The following is a 15,673-nucleotide window of genomic DNA, read 5'->3' on the forward strand; positions in this document are numbered from 1 at the left end:
GTGGCAAGTATGAGGAATTGGTGTAGGGTGTAGTAAGCCACCTGGTGCTGAGAACTAGACTCTGATCCTCTGTGAGAAAATCGAACCATCTCTCCAGCCCTCCCATTCCCCTACAGGGTGGTCTTACTGGGCTGTATTGCTCTTGCTCCTGTGAGAAGAGGCCCACAGAATGATACAGCCAAGGGGGCGCCTTACATGAATGCATCACCTAAACCCACAAACTATTATCTTACTGCACCAGAAGTTCAGAGTATGAAACCAGCAGTACCAACCAAGGCGCAGGCAGGACAATGCTTCTCTGTGAAGCTCTGATGGAGGTTGTTTTCCTGGCTTTCCAGCTCCCAGACATGGCTTATATGCCTCAGCTTGGAGCCACATCACTGTGACCCATTTCCTTTTTCCTATTTCATTCTCGCAGTCTCTCTGAACTTCTTGTCTCTCTTTTATAGGAATTCTTATAATTACAGGATCATCTCAAGTTCTAACTTCATCATATCCACGAAGTATCTTTGAACTGAACATGACAAGGACTGCATTTAAGCTGTCATTACTCTGGCCATAGTCAAGGGTGTGTTAGTGGAGTATATTTCTGGAAAAAAAAATCTCACTGGAGTAGGTACAGCCTTTAGGATCTCCTCAACCACAGTGAAGTCCCCTCGTTTCCCCAGCTTTAGACATGGACTGTCTATGTGGATGGGAAATTAAGATTGTGATTTCGTTAAGGTCTACTTGGATTGGGATAGACTGGCCACAGCCAAGAACTGACTTCAGAGACACTCAGCCCGTATTCCTCAGTGCTGAGATGGAGAACTATTTCCTTGATTCCTTTCCCCTCAAAAGGAGATAATTCCAGTGCTGCAGCCAGTATTCAGCCACAAACATGCTCTTGGGTAGAGAATTCTAAGAAAGGCAGACACGTATCATAAACCCTGCCCAGGAAGGACCATGGGCCTGGTCCACTTTGGCATAAACCAAGGTTATATGTGTGGATACTGCTGGCATAACAGTTATGAGTTGCCTTGTTAGACCTAAAAATAGCTGCTACCAGTGTCAACTTTCAAATAATTACCTACTCCATCTCAGCTTCCCCAAGGCCTTCATAACCACAGCAAGGCACACACACACATGCTTCCTACCCCTCTAAAAGAAACACCTGGAAAGGCTGGAGCCAAGAGGAAATTCAAGAGCCCTGGCAAATCCTGAAGCCACACCCTCTCCCTGCTCTGGCTGCCATGTTCTCTGCTGAGCTCCCTGCAGGATTCACAAGGGGTCCAGACTGAAAGCTGCAGCCGCATCTCCCCACAGTAGGAGTGATGAGGTTGCCTGCTAGACAAAGGCCGGGGCTTTGACAGGAGTGGATGCTAGAGCCCCAAGCCGTTAAGTGCATGACAGACAGCAAAGAACACAGGACCATGGCGAGGGTGATACTGACTAGGAGGCTTATTTATGAAAACATATTGACAGTCACACACACACACACACACACACACACACACACACACACACACACACACACACACACACACAAACATACACACACAGAGACAGCATTGCCTATTGAACCAGCCCTAATGATCTGAAGCCAGAGGGTAATATCAAAGGGTGACCTTATTGTGGTAGCTGGACACAGGACAAAACCACACTTAAAAGAGATCAAGGCCAACAGTTCTGAGAGTAAGGAAATCTCACCAATGAAAAGTTAAGGAAAGGTTCCACACACCCCTCTTCTCTGGCAAAAGGCAGGTGATCCCTTTGTGAGTCTTAGCAGAATGGCAAGAAGGAGCACTTACTATTCAAAGTTGCTCCCTGGTTTGGCAGGGACCTAACAGAATGGAACCGTTTCTCCATCAGCCTGAATCTCTTTACCAATACTTCATTTCTCCCACTTAAGAGGAGCTGCAGTATTATGTACCACAGTGAAAAGAAAACGTGATGATCAGGAATGCTTAAAACACCCTAGCCCTTCTACTTTACAGCTGCACCTGGACATCCACAGAGGCTGCTAGTTCAGAAGGTCGACGAGGGAAGAATTCATGGATGTTAAAGTTACCCCAGAAATACCTGAAGGGCAAAACCATATTAAGAAGTGGCTGGGGAGTCCCAGAGTCAGGCTACTTGATGCCAGGTAGCAAATGCTCAGTGTGGGCACAAACTATGAACAAAAGGGCATCAATAAAGACATCAACGGGGAAATACCTTGGAGGGGGAGTTTGAACTGGGGTAACAGGGCAGTGAGAATGTTCCAGAATGTGAGACTTTGAGAGACACAGAGGCAGTGAATGAAGCTACACACACTTCCTCACTTGCAGGAAACCATCTCATTGCAACGGGTATCCACTCAGAATCCTCCTTTCCAGACACACTGGGAAACACCAAATCTATCCTGGACAGGTGCACATGACTTTCTACAGAGCAACCTGACTCTTAGCAACTGACAACCACAGAGGTGTACACACACACACACACACACACACACACACACACACACACACACACACCAGAAAATTAAATTATCTGACTTCTATGTAGGAAGTACCCACATATAAAGTTCTCTGTGAAGCCTCCCTGTTGAGGTGGACTCAGGAAGTTATCAGTGCAAAACAAAACTGCCTAGCTCAAGGTCCTATGAGCTTTAAGGGTCATTGGGTTCTGTTATAGAAAACAAGCCACCCATCTGTGGTATTGTGTAGTCATGCAGCCTGAGAAGACATGACTGGGGAGAAGGGTATAGTCCACTAGCCAGAGGTCAGCTGAGCTTGGCGGGAGGGCTAACAGCCCTGACCTACAGAGGGGCACTGTTAAATTAGATTGACAGTATGGAGAAGGGGAGGTCAGGGTCCTGCCTGCTGATCCGGCAGCTCTCAAATACAATGCTCTGCTATCAGCCTCTTTGACCATACTTGTCTCATTCATATCTCTCTGCTTCTCCCAGCTCATGGGATGTGGGATCCATGACACACAGATAAAGCATGCACTGCCAAGACAGCTTCCAAAAATAGTGCAGCTTCATACTTGTGAACTATAAACAGCAACTTGTAAGCAGGAGTTCCCACTCCATGAGAGAGCTACTTCAGTTTGCAAACCAGTAGTTGCCACTGCCAGAGTCCACTTACTGTCCTCAAGGTAGGCAAGGCATGTGTCACACTGAGAGTATTCAGAAATTTCGGCCCTTCGAGGAAAAGCAGTGAAAACACGCTCTGTCTCACTAACAGACAATGGCATAGCTATCCTTGCAGTTGGCCCAGGGAGAGAGGTGGGGCTAGGTGAACATTCACCCCCCACCCCAAAGAAGTATGTGACTGCTCTGATGAGCAGATTCAAGACCCCAGACAGCACAGACCCACCCAGACTTGCTGTGGTCTCTGGCACTAAACACTGTCATAATGAAGCTGGAGGGTGTGGAGGCAGGAAGCTCGTCTGAATAAACCACTTTGCCTGTGTTCAACTTCATTCTGGTTCTGTGCACCATGTGCTTTTATGAATCTTGTCTAGGATATTTTATTTCTGTCACTTCATATCTATGAAAAACACATCCTCTATGAGAACGTTAAGGGAATGGACAGATGTGAACTCACAGTCCAATTTACTAATGAGAAAGATTATCCTTTATGGCTGCCTTCACTCAGCCTGCACGCGTGGCGACTGGAGGGCGCGTCCTTCCTTGGCTTCCAAATTCAGAAGATTGTATGGAAAACTGCATCGCTGGATCTAGACAGCCTGTGTTCAGGTCTTGCACCTCCCTCTTAAGCCCCCCATGTTTTCCTGTTAGCTTGATCATCTGCTTCCTTTCTCTCCAGCTTTGCTGAGGTGAGCTTGGTGGATTTTTTTCCTAGGCCTCTTCTTGGGAAACCTCTTCACTCCTGAACATTTGCCACCCTGACAGTCTTTTCTTGTCTTATGTGCATAGAATTCCTTCACTGGCTACAGTGTTTTTAAATTTACATTTACTCATTTGTGTGTATGTGTGTGACCATATGTGCTCATGTGCATGCCATGGCAAACATTTGGAAGTCAGAGGACAACTTGTGGGAGTCTTCTCTCCACCACATAGGTCCAGGGTATTGAACTCAGGCTGTCAGGCTTAGCAGCAGTAAGTGCCTTTACTTGTTGAGCCATGATAGTTTTGATTATAATTTTTAATCTTGAAAAATTTGCAGAACTCTGAATGGAAGTGTTTTCCCCTTTGAATCATTATTGTATTCTCAACAAACCAAAAGGCATGGTTTACCAATAAAATATATTATGCTTGAAAAATAACAAGTTAACATATTGGCAATGGACTAACAAACTCCCTCAGGAGATAAAAAGGCAATACAATTTTCATGTATAAATCAATAGGCAATGGTATAGACACCAATGTCCACATGTGTCTAGTGTCCAGATGTGTCCAGTACCTTTTTGATTCCAAAATTCTGAGTTGGTTCTTGCCTTAGGCTAATCCCAAGACAAAGGAAATAGGAGTGTAGTTTTAACTGTCTCCTTACAAGCCAAATATGTACTTTCCTAAAATCTTATTTTTGTTTTTTTCCCTCGAGACAGAGTTTTTCTGTATAACAGACCTGACTATGTTAGAGCCCCCTCTGTAGATCAGGCTGGCCTGGAACTCACAGAAATCTGCCTGCCTATGCCTTCTGAGTACTGGGATTAAAGGCATGAGCCACCACCACCCTGCTAAAATCTTGTCTTTCAATGTAAATTTTGTTTGAATGGTCAAAAGAATTTTATTTGGATAAATGCTTTCCCTCTGGGTTTTCTTTTCTTTTTAATTTGCTAGAACCACAAATAGCATCAAATGTAAATAATATAAAATATATTTAGAATGACAATAGAGAACAACTTAAGTTGAGCTCTTCAGGATGCAGAGTGTAATAAATACTAAGGAATGACTCGCATAGTGGAAATTTATCTGTAGCCTTTAATGTTGCTACCCGGGCAAAGAACTGAAGATCATCCCAATTTTATTTATATTTCAATAATGGTGCTAAATAAATATCCGAGATGCAGACTCACCCATTAAGGTACAAGCCATATATTTTCCAAATCTGTGTCCATTAAGTTTATGCTGAACTGTCTCTCCTGCTTATGCCAATACTTGTACAAAACCAGCACACTCTTGAAAGTCTGTAAAAAGTGCAGAACGAACTAAATTCTGTGTTGTACCAATCAAAGCTGACTCTCCCAGCATCTGTCCTTGTCTTTTTCTTGGGTGTTGTTTAATTTAGATCCTCCCTCCTGACTTTTTGTTAGACCATTTTAGACTTCTCATATGTCACAAATTCTGGCTCATGATTAGGGCACACTTTCCTTGGCTTTTTCAATTCCTAAATCTCACGTTCCGTCCTTGGTAGAGATGTGCATTTCCCACTTTTTAGTTGTACAAGATAAAGACAAAGCTTAATTTAAGACAGTTTTGTTTGCTCCTTAGTTTGCTTTTCAGAGTTTCCCACTGATTGTTTTTCTGCTTTTCACCACCTGGCTTTATAACAAAATCCAAATGTACAGGCATGTTATTTGTGTTAGCAATGAGCGCAGGAGTTGGTTTATTTAGTGGAGGAAATAGAGAGGAAGTGGAGGAGACGAAGCGCTCCAGTCTGCTGTGTTTCAGTTAGCACAGGTTCCCTAAATATTGAACATTTTACTCCTTAGCTGCTCAAAATCTAAAGTGCATCTTCTTTATGATGAGGGGTGACTTGATGAGGGTAGAATTTCCACGAACCTCTTCTGCTCTTCTCAAAGCAAAGCTTTCAGAGACCAAAGAAGGGCCGAGGGTTCTGATGAAACTGACAGAAGGAGCCTCCAGCTAAATTCCTAGGCACTTTGTGGATCATCTCCATACAGTGTGTGCTTCTGAAATTCTTCAAACAAGGGAAACAACTGGCAAGAAGTGAAAATGGCTCCGACCAAATTCATCAGTACACACAAAATAAGGCATGAGTGTACCCAGTCGGGAGAGGGCCCTGATAACGACCTGTTTGTTGTTAAAAATATGGTTTTAAGGGCAGAGAATTAAATTCTAAGAATGACGTTAATAACTTAAATCTCTCCTGATTTTATAAAATAATATTTATGAATGCTATTGCCAAAGAGGATTTTAAGCAGTGTGGAATGCAGCCTTGTGCACCTTTCTAGTGTTAAATTTACTCATTCCATACAACATTTGTGTATGTGTGTGTGTGTGTGCATGTGTGCATATGTGTGTTTCTATCTGTTTTATATTTATAATAATGACCAGCAGAACAACTAAAACTTGATCCTGGCTTGAGTTCCTATTTTAGGTTGGGGAATATAATATCTTGGTCCCAATTAACTTCATTACAGACAATATGGTGATCAAAGCAGAATACTTACTGAGATAGAATTTTGAGCTTTAGAAATGGTTCTCAACCAGGGTTTCCTTGGTGCCCCTCACCCCCCACCCCCAGTTCCTCTGTCAGTGTAGGAGCGTATGCACAACTTGTTTATGATGAAGTGCTCACCAGATCAGGTTATCCGATTCCTATCTTAGCTCCATCAACACTTTCTCATCCTAAGAACAGATCTATGATGTCAACCCTTATCCATCTGCTGTCCTTACCTCCTTCCTCTTCTCAGTCTCAAGCTGTGCCACACTAAACCATTAAGAGCCTGGGTGAAAAACATGTGGTTATATAAACACTCACTATTTCTGTCTTATGAAAACACTTCCCCGTGAGTTATTCAATATGCTTCTCCCATCAGAGGATGTATGTCCTTCTTGGGATGGCACTGAAAATGTTCCTATTTAATCTACCCCCACCCCTTGCCATGACAAATTGCTAAACTTTTCATAGAGAGTGGCTGCAAATTCCCAGGAAATAGGAATTGGATTTCAACAAGGTGCACAACTATTAAGCAAGGTAGAGGCAGCTGTAATGTGGTAGGGTAAACTGAGGGAAGGCTAGGAGGAAGTTGGGCTCCTGTTTCAGCCCTGTCACCCAGAGTTCTCCACCCTCATTGATCCACCATCTTCTCAATAGCAAAAGTCAGCTTCAGTGATCTCAACGGAGTTTTCTTAGGTATAATGTATCTGTTAGAGGAAACATTACTTGCAGTAGTCACAACATACTTGGTTTCCTGCTGCACTGGGTAGTCTGACCTACGCATCGAGAGTCCGCCTCCAAAATGCAAGAGCTGGGATGAAGCTCAGTGGTAGAGCACTTGCCTAGGTAGCACAGACTCAGTGCTGGAAGCAATGCCTACCACTGCCAGGAAGACCAATGAGTTGAAAGGATGAATCAAGAGTCAGATCTGTCATCACCACACTAAAGCCACTGTAACTGGGAGATGGCAGAACCTGTTTCTACACAAAATTACTTACTACGTAATGTGCCAACTCTGAGAGTTGTTAAGGACTGGATTTTGAAAAGGAAGGCAAGGACAGGCTATGGGAATATTTATAAGAGGCATAATCACAGTATATTATCATCCTACATGGTGCCATCCTTCAGGAAGGCATGGGTACACGATGCGAATCTCTTAGGAGAGGTGAAAGTGGGGAGAGCAGAGCCCACCCATGGCCACATTTAATCCATCCTGTAGTGGATTGCTCTGATGCTGCTTGTATTCTAATGCTAAATACTGGTTCCTCAAGATGCAGTTGCCCTGAAGAGCAGATCCTCACTCAAATGATGCCATGTGAAACCCTCTTCCCAATTTAACTGGTCAACAAAAGGCTAGAGCCTGTGATTGAGAAGTAGAGGGAGAAAGGTGGAACTGGAGGTTACAGAAAGAAAAGTGAGAAGAGGAGGAAGCCACCATGGACCAGAAGCCACCATGGACCAGAACCACATGGCCAGGAGCTACAGAAAGTAACAAGGGTAATTGTAGCTGGGGAGTAAGTTAGTATAGCCCTAGATCTGCCCAACTTAATTTATAACCATATGGCTTATAAATAAAATATCTCGATGGTGTGCTTTTTATACAGGATTATTAGGATTAAAATTCTAACTACACATACTGCCAGGACCAACCCCTTGATGAAATCCTCAGATGGACTGACCGGTAGCACATGAGAGAGTGGAGAAGGGAAGGGACTTGATTCTCACTTTCCCCATCTTCTGATTCCACTTTGGTTACATTTTCTACACTCCAACCCTTTACTCATGAACCCAAATCTTGAAACCCCTGGGAAGGGGAGCGAGGCCACAGAGATGTCTGCTTATCAAGGGGAACCTCAGGACTGCGTGGTTTTCTATACCACAGAGAAGTGGGTCCTAAGAGAAGCCCAGGTGATGGCAAGGATTTACTTCTTTCTCATCCAACACTTCACTCCCTCAATGCTCTCCTTTCCAGCTCTTTGTTACTTCCGTTTGGTTTGAGAAGGCCCTTGAATTGGCCCATTGGAATCCTATTGATGGCTTAGATTTCAGAATAGCCTGCAGACACTACACAGAGAGAAAGGCTGGCTCTCACATGAGCTGAACAAGAGGGTCAAGGAGTTGTGACCATAAGCTAATTTGGATTCTGAGTTTAGCTTTTCTGGGAGACACATCCAGGTCAGTGGTTCTGGGCTCTCCTCAGTTCCTTTACTCAGTAAGTATCTACTGGGCACTTACAATGTGCTGGGTTCTGTCTGGTGTGGATTACAACAATGAGCAAAATATGTGTGTGGTCCCAATATTCATGGTGCTTAAAGTTTAATGGGAGTGACAGAGATTGACTTAAAAAAAACCTCTACTAGTAAATATATAATTGGAAACTATGATAACTAATTATAAAAAAAATAAGATTCTGTAAGAATGTTCTAGAAGCAAGCCTTCTGCAGGACCTGAAATCAGAAAAGGCTTTCTGGAAGGTTCCTAGCACTGAGCTCTGAAGACTGAGTAGAAAATGTCTCAGCAGAGGAGAGGTGGCAGGCAGAGGGAGAATGAAGAGGCAGGCAACTGTAACACCTTGAACTTTTAAAGTCAAGTCTATAATTTTCTACTTTCTCTTATCCAAATGTCACTAATAGAATTATGTCTGAAAGCTGCCATTGTTGGTGAGAACACTGTGGTAAGGTCAGAGTTTGAAGATCCAGGTGAGCATGGAGACAGAATTCTGTTCTTTTTTCTTTCCCCCTTTCTCTTTGAGATGGACTCTCATGGGGCAGCCCAGGCTGACCTTGGATTGATGATCCCACTTCTCCAGACTGCCGTGTGCTGGGGTTACCGGCGGGCACCAGTATGGTAGAAGCATGATTCGGATCAGTGATCCTTGGGTGGCAAGTGCTCTATCTTATCACACCTCTTTTTGTATTTTGTAGCTACAGAATCACTCGATGGAATACGCTTCTAAAACGTTGTCTTGAGACATGTGGGTTACAGGAGTTACTGCATTTATAATGTGAGCATTATTCCTATTTGTTTTAAAAACTATTTTTAGCCTGGTTATTTCTAGAGAGCCTCAGAAAACTCCACTCTCCTTGCCCTTATCCAGGTCTGATTTACTAATAGACCAATGATTACAGCAGACTATTCCCTTGAAAAAGAAAATCTCAAGGGAAGGGTATGTGCATGTGCATACATGTGTCCACACATGTGTGCACATGTATGCAGAGGCCAGAGACCAGCCTCAGTTATTATTTATTAAAAGCACCCACCTGTCTATTTTAAACAGAGTGACTCACTGGGATCTGGAATTTGTCGACTGGGCTGGGCTGGCTGGTCAATGAGCCCCAGGGACTTTCTTTTCTCTTTTCTCTAGTGCTGAGATCATAAACACTAGCCACCTGGCTGACTTTTCATGTGGATGTTGGAGAGCAAACTCAGGTCACCATTCTTGCGTGGCAAAGACTTTACTATCTCCTTAGCCTGTGTGAGCGAGGGACTTCTGTTTCAACAAACAGCATGGTCAAAGGGTCCCTGGCTAAAAAACAAGAACATAGCATGCTTGGCAAATGTTGGATGGAAATAGATTAAGAAGAAATCAGTGGACAACGAGTGGCATGAGGGAGGAACAGGAGCAAGAACAGGATGGCTATTTTTCATAAAGCCATTAGTTTAGTCATGCTGAATCTACAGTGACATTGAGAATTCAAGTAGAAAAGATGGGCCTGTGGAATCGTTCCTAAGATAAGAAATGAACTCTGAGCTGCCTGAATAAAGACAATACTTGAAAGGCAAGTGTGGCTGGGAAGGCAGGTGGGCAAGGATGCAGTGCTCAGAATCCCATCCCCAGTGCTGAGCCAATAGGAAGAGCCTGCAGGAGAGTCAGAAAACATGAACCCTAGAGACCGGAGGACAAGCAGAAGCAGCCTGTACTGAAATGAGGGCTGCTGAGAGAGGGAATGGCTCTTCAGACTGAGTGGGCCCAGAAGGTGAGGCTAGAGCCTAGGTAGCATGCAAATACTTGGAATCTGGTTATTGAAGGGCAGGAAAACCCGAGAAATGTGATTATCCCACATGGCTGCACCCAAGCTTCTTTCCCTTTTACTTCAATGAGACTTAAATGCTCTGCGTAGACAGAATATTTTTGTATGCCTGGTGTGTGTGTGTGTGTGTGTGTGTGTGTGTGTGTGTGTGTTTGTGTATGTTGGTGTGAGCTTATAGGGTACATACACGCATGAACATGGTCATGTACACTTGTGTGTGAAGGCTACAGGTCAACACTGATATCTTTCTTGATTGCTCTCCACTGTAAGTTTTTTTTTTTTTGAAACGGTTCTCTGTGTAGCCCTGGCTGTCCTGGAACTCACTCTGTAGACCAGGTTGGCCCCCAACTTATAGAGATCTGCCTGCCTCTGCCTCCTGAGTACTGGGATTAAAGATGTGGACCACTCTGTCTGGCCTTCTGTAGACTTCTCTGTGTTCTGGTTCTTAGTGCTTTGGCCACTGAGTCCAGTGCAGCTGCACAGGGACAGGCATGATATCTGATAATTCTGCCTTATGTTGAAATAAGGGTGAGACCAGGCTGCTCTGTGGCTCCTTCTGTGTTTCCATTGTATGGGTATGAGTCACTGGAGCTAGACTATAAAAAGAAGTAATGAAAATTTATTACTGCTTTAATTCCTTTATAACCTTAGGAACTCAGTGTATTTCATTAAAAACCAAAAAGTTATAAATGCAAAATGAGCTAAGACTGGGAATGCTGCTGTGCCTGTAGAAGCTAGGATTGCGTTCCTCTGGTAGGGATTAACTTTCTGAGACATCTGTGGGCTTTTTTCCCCCAATGTCTCTATTTAAAACAACACTGTTACTAACACAGTATAAATTCAAATACATATATACATATTCCTTTTCGGAGAATTGCAGTTAAAATTTTCTTTTACTAATGTCATAACTAGTTTTTAATACTTAAAAAGGCAAGAATTCTTGACAATTTACTCCTGATACAGAATAATATTGTCTCACTCATTAGGTGACTCTTTAGTAATCCTGATAATGCTGGGCAGTTGCAAGGCAGCCAGATGTACTCTTCAAATGTTCAAATAATGCTTTGCTTATCTTAAAACAAACTGAGATACTGAAGGCAAACATCCCAATTATTCCAACAAATTAAAGTTCTAAATGCTTCCTTTGGTCAAAGTCTGTTGGTTTCCTGCTCACTGGTGTAGCAGGAATAACAGAAACGAGTGGTTGCTAGCAGCAACCTGTCTGCCTCACACTTCCCCACCTTCCCGTGGGTGAGTGTTGTACATGTGTTCTGTGTGAGCTTCAGAATTAGCTTGGTTCATATGCACCTCTTTCCTTTGAGGGTTGAGAAACTGTAATTCAAGATAGGACTCAGCAGGGAACTCGAGAATGCCTTTTCCATTAAGGTGTCAGAGAGCCGACAGCGTAAGTTTTAGGAGAGTCACTATTCAGCGTAAGCCTGGCTGATGGTAGATGGGGTCCGCTTTCCACTATCCTAGCCTGCCTCCAAGAGATCAAGTTGCAAAGCTAAGAATTTCTTGAATTATTGAACAGAAATTCTTAATAAGTAGTTTGAGAAGCTCCTTAAATTTCAGAAGATATGTTGATAAAAAGATTGCCATGCTAATGCCACAGTGTGGGCCAAATAATTAGTGTGCTTGCATTGGTGAGCGATAGCTCTTATCTCTTAAAGGTCTTTGTGTATGTGGACTAATACAATTGCATCTTCATCTTGGTTCTAAGGATATTTGATATTCTGCTTCCTAGTGCTTGATAACTGAGAATGCAGGGTGTGTGTGTGTGTGTTTGTGTGTGTGTGTTCAATAGGACTAACAGAAGTATGTGGCTGCTCATTGTAACCTGCCCATTTTGACATACCTTCTTCCTACCTTCCATGGAGTGACATCTCACTGTCCTATGGTCCCACTGAGAGATAACGAATCACCACCTGCATTCTTATCTCCGAACAGTAGGTATCCCAGCATGAAAGGCTCTTTAAATTTTTGTGAACCTGAGTTTCACCACTTGTTCAAGTGAAGCCACCGAAGGGTCTTGGTAAAGACCCCGTGTGAGGCAAGTCATGAAATGCACCTAGTTCAAGCTGAACAAATTGCAGTGGGGCTCAGCCATCATGGGTGGATTCTGGATACAATGAGATGGAAGTTCCTTTATCCATCAGGCAGGTACCCACCCTGTCATGAACTAAACATACTCTGTAGCTGTCTGCTCTGGAGTTTCAGGTCTCGCATTACTACATAAGAAGTGCATTTCAGCAAGTCATTGCAAGTCCTGTCAGCATCATTTCAAAGTTTCTGTTTCTACATATCCTCACCCATAGTGCCCAAGCCATTTGCTAACTATAGATTGGCTGTCTTGTTTTTCATTGACTTGTAGTTCTTTATAATACACAAGCTTTATTGGCCATGTATACTGCCTGTGTCTTGTCATAGGCAGCTCTTCACTCTCAATAGTCTCTTAAATCCAGAGCCTCAGATAAACTCTGCATGATTACACTTTTCACAGTTGATGTTGTTTCCCTCCTACTGAGTAAATCTTTATCTAACGTCACAAAGATAAAGTTAACAACTATGCCTTGATTCTTATATGCTGCAACACTATAGAGAGCCATGTGATGAGGCCCTGTAAAGCTCAGGCCAACTCATATGTCAATGAGTGACTTCAAACTACTCGTCTGCTGTGCTACATCCAGGATTTCTTTCGAGTTTGCAAGACCTTTTCTTGCACATTGCTGTGGTTTAAATCATAAGCCTTAGAGTTGCATTGTCTGAATTCATGTTCTGGGGCTTATCTGCTGCCCTCCAGAGACTTTGAGCAACCCACCCAAGTCTACTGTGATTCATGTGGACAAAATGTTTAGTGGGCCTCCTTGATAGTCATTGCTTTCATTGCAGACTGGGAAGAAAGAGAAGATGACACTCATCTATAAAGATGATGTTTTCCCAAGGCTGATGAGATGGACCAACTGAGAAGAGTCCCTGGAAATGTAGTAAGGGTTTAGAAGTACTAATTATTACTAATTTTTCTATCTGAAAAAGAAAGCCTTCCCAGTTTCCTCTGCATCACCTGCATGAAATTTTATCGCTGAGGAGAGGAAGAACATACTGGATCTTCAGCCTCTTGGTTTCTGACTTTAATCCTCTGTTAAACTGTGCTAGTATTGTGGACTGTGCTGCAGGTGTCTGCCAGGATGTTCAGACTGCAGACATCTCCTGTATAGAAATCTTTCCTCTGGTTGCTCGTCCCTCACAGTGCAATGATGTTGGTTCTGTATATGGCAGCAAACCCCTAGAAATGGTGAGGCACACGTGGATAACTCTGCTTGATGGGCTTGCTTTCTGAGTAAGAAGCCTGAATTGCCTCTGGATGCTAGAAATCAATAGAGGAGCCCTCTCTTCTCCAGAGTTTTATTTTCTGTGGTTTCAGCTACCTATAGTTAACTACAGTCCCCAGACATATGAAATGGAAAATTCTAGAAAGATACAGCTCATGGGTTTGAAATATTAATATTTTATTCCAGTTTACTCTCATAATCACTTTGTTTTAGTATTAGTATTCATCTCTTTCTTTCTTTCTTTCTTTCTTTCTTTCTTTCTTTCTTTCTTTCTTTCTTTCTTTCTCTCTCTCTCTCTCTCTCTCTCTCTCTCTCTCTCTCTCTCTCTCTCTCTTTCTTTCTTTCTTTCTTTTTTTGTTTTTTGAGACAGTTTCTCTGTATAGCCCTGGCTGTCCTGGAACTCACTTTGTAGACCAGGCTGGCCTCAAACTCAGAAATCCACCTGCCTCTGCCTCCTGATTGCTGGGATTAAAGGCGTGTGCCACCAGGCCCGGCTAGTATTTATTTCGCAATGTACCTAATTTATCAATTAAACTTAATCTAATAGTTTTCTGTTTGAAGGGTAAAATAATATACACAGAATTGAGGACTAGCTATGATCAGGCATCCATTTTGGTTCTTGGAACCATCCATGGATAAGGGGGACCACGGTAGACTTTCTTAGTAAGCCAATAGCCAGGCAACCAACACTGAGCTAAATTCAGGAACATGGCTCAAATACTGGCATGAAAATTCAGGACCAGACTGGAGCAACTAATTGAGGTGCCATATACCCTTTTAATGAAAGCTTCAGGTTAATGTGATTTTCCAAACTCAATTTAAAAAAGCAGGAACTTCCTTGGGCTACTAACACATCTAAATGTTTTAACCTGAGACATGGGGTTTTATACCTTGGGTTGAGTTTTGAGTTTGTGGCTAGAAGTCTCGGGCCTCAATGCCAGGTAAGGGCCACCTTCTGCCCAATGTTTTTATTTATTGATTCTTATATTCCTCAGGTTACAGTTTCATGTTCCCAGTGAAAAGCACAAGTGTGATACACAGGGAAGGTTCTCCATGGAACATTAAGTTAGCAAAGTAGATTTCATCTTCTTACCTCTCTTGAGATGGACATGTCAGGAGAGGCTCGAATTTAGGATTTTTAGCCTCTTTGTGTTCAAGACTAGTTTCGGGTGGCCCATGGCTTCTCTATTTTCCCCAACCCAGACTTTAAGGGACTCTCATGAACCTGTGCAGACAGGGATGACTATCTTAGGGCATTTAAAAACCTGTATTTGTATGTGCCATTTGCATTCCCAATTACGTTTTATAGTATTAAATAAAAGTCTAAAAGTCACTCTTGCCCACCAAATTTTTTGTCCCCGTCGTAATTCTGAAAGCTTTGGACTTAGTATCACCCATCTGTCATGCTAATTCAAAAGAAAAGGAGATGTGTGTGGACTTGATAACCAGTCATGCTGCAATGGCTCACAGAGGCACTGCCATCTATGAGGATTCCCCAGAAGGTCCCTTTCATGGCTGCTGAGCTCCAAGGGTGGCTTCCCTTCAGAACTTACTCTTAAGGGTTCTATTTTTATCTCAGAAACATGGCTTCTAGAACTCACTGTAGGTATAAAAGCATAGTCTCTGGGGAAGGAAACAAGGCTACATATCTAAACATGACACACTGGTTGTCGCTGACTGACATGGACATGAGGCAGACCACAAAGTTCTGAGTGTGTCAGGATTAAACAGAAGCAGTTATTTATGTAAAAGGTCCTGATGCAGTGCCAAGATCTTCAACGACCACCTATGCTTGCTCCCTTCTGGGTCTCCCTGCTGCATGGACCTCAGCTTTTTCAATTACCACACAGATAGAAGCCTCCTAAATGGGATTGGAAGTGGCTTTCTTTCACCCAGTGAGTGTACAACTCTGTGTTAGAGCAGAGAGCACGGAGCTACAGATTCACATGCACAAACATCTCCTTCGAGTGGA

General features: G+C 43.0%; 1 protein-coding gene across 3 annotated transcripts in view; it reads right to left on the reverse strand.

The window, feature by feature from the left end:
• The window catches only part of Rnf150 (ring finger protein 150), a 218,915-nt gene that overhangs the window by 110,367 nt on the left and 92,875 nt on the right, over nt 1-15,673 (reverse strand). The window lies entirely within an intron of this gene.

This window comes from Mus caroli, unplaced genomic scaffold, assembly GCF_978045245.1.
Source record: "Mus caroli unplaced genomic scaffold, Mus_caroli_1 scaffold_10, whole genome shotgun sequence".
Classification (NCBI taxonomy): Eukaryota; Metazoa; Chordata; class Mammalia; order Rodentia; family Muridae; genus Mus; species Mus caroli.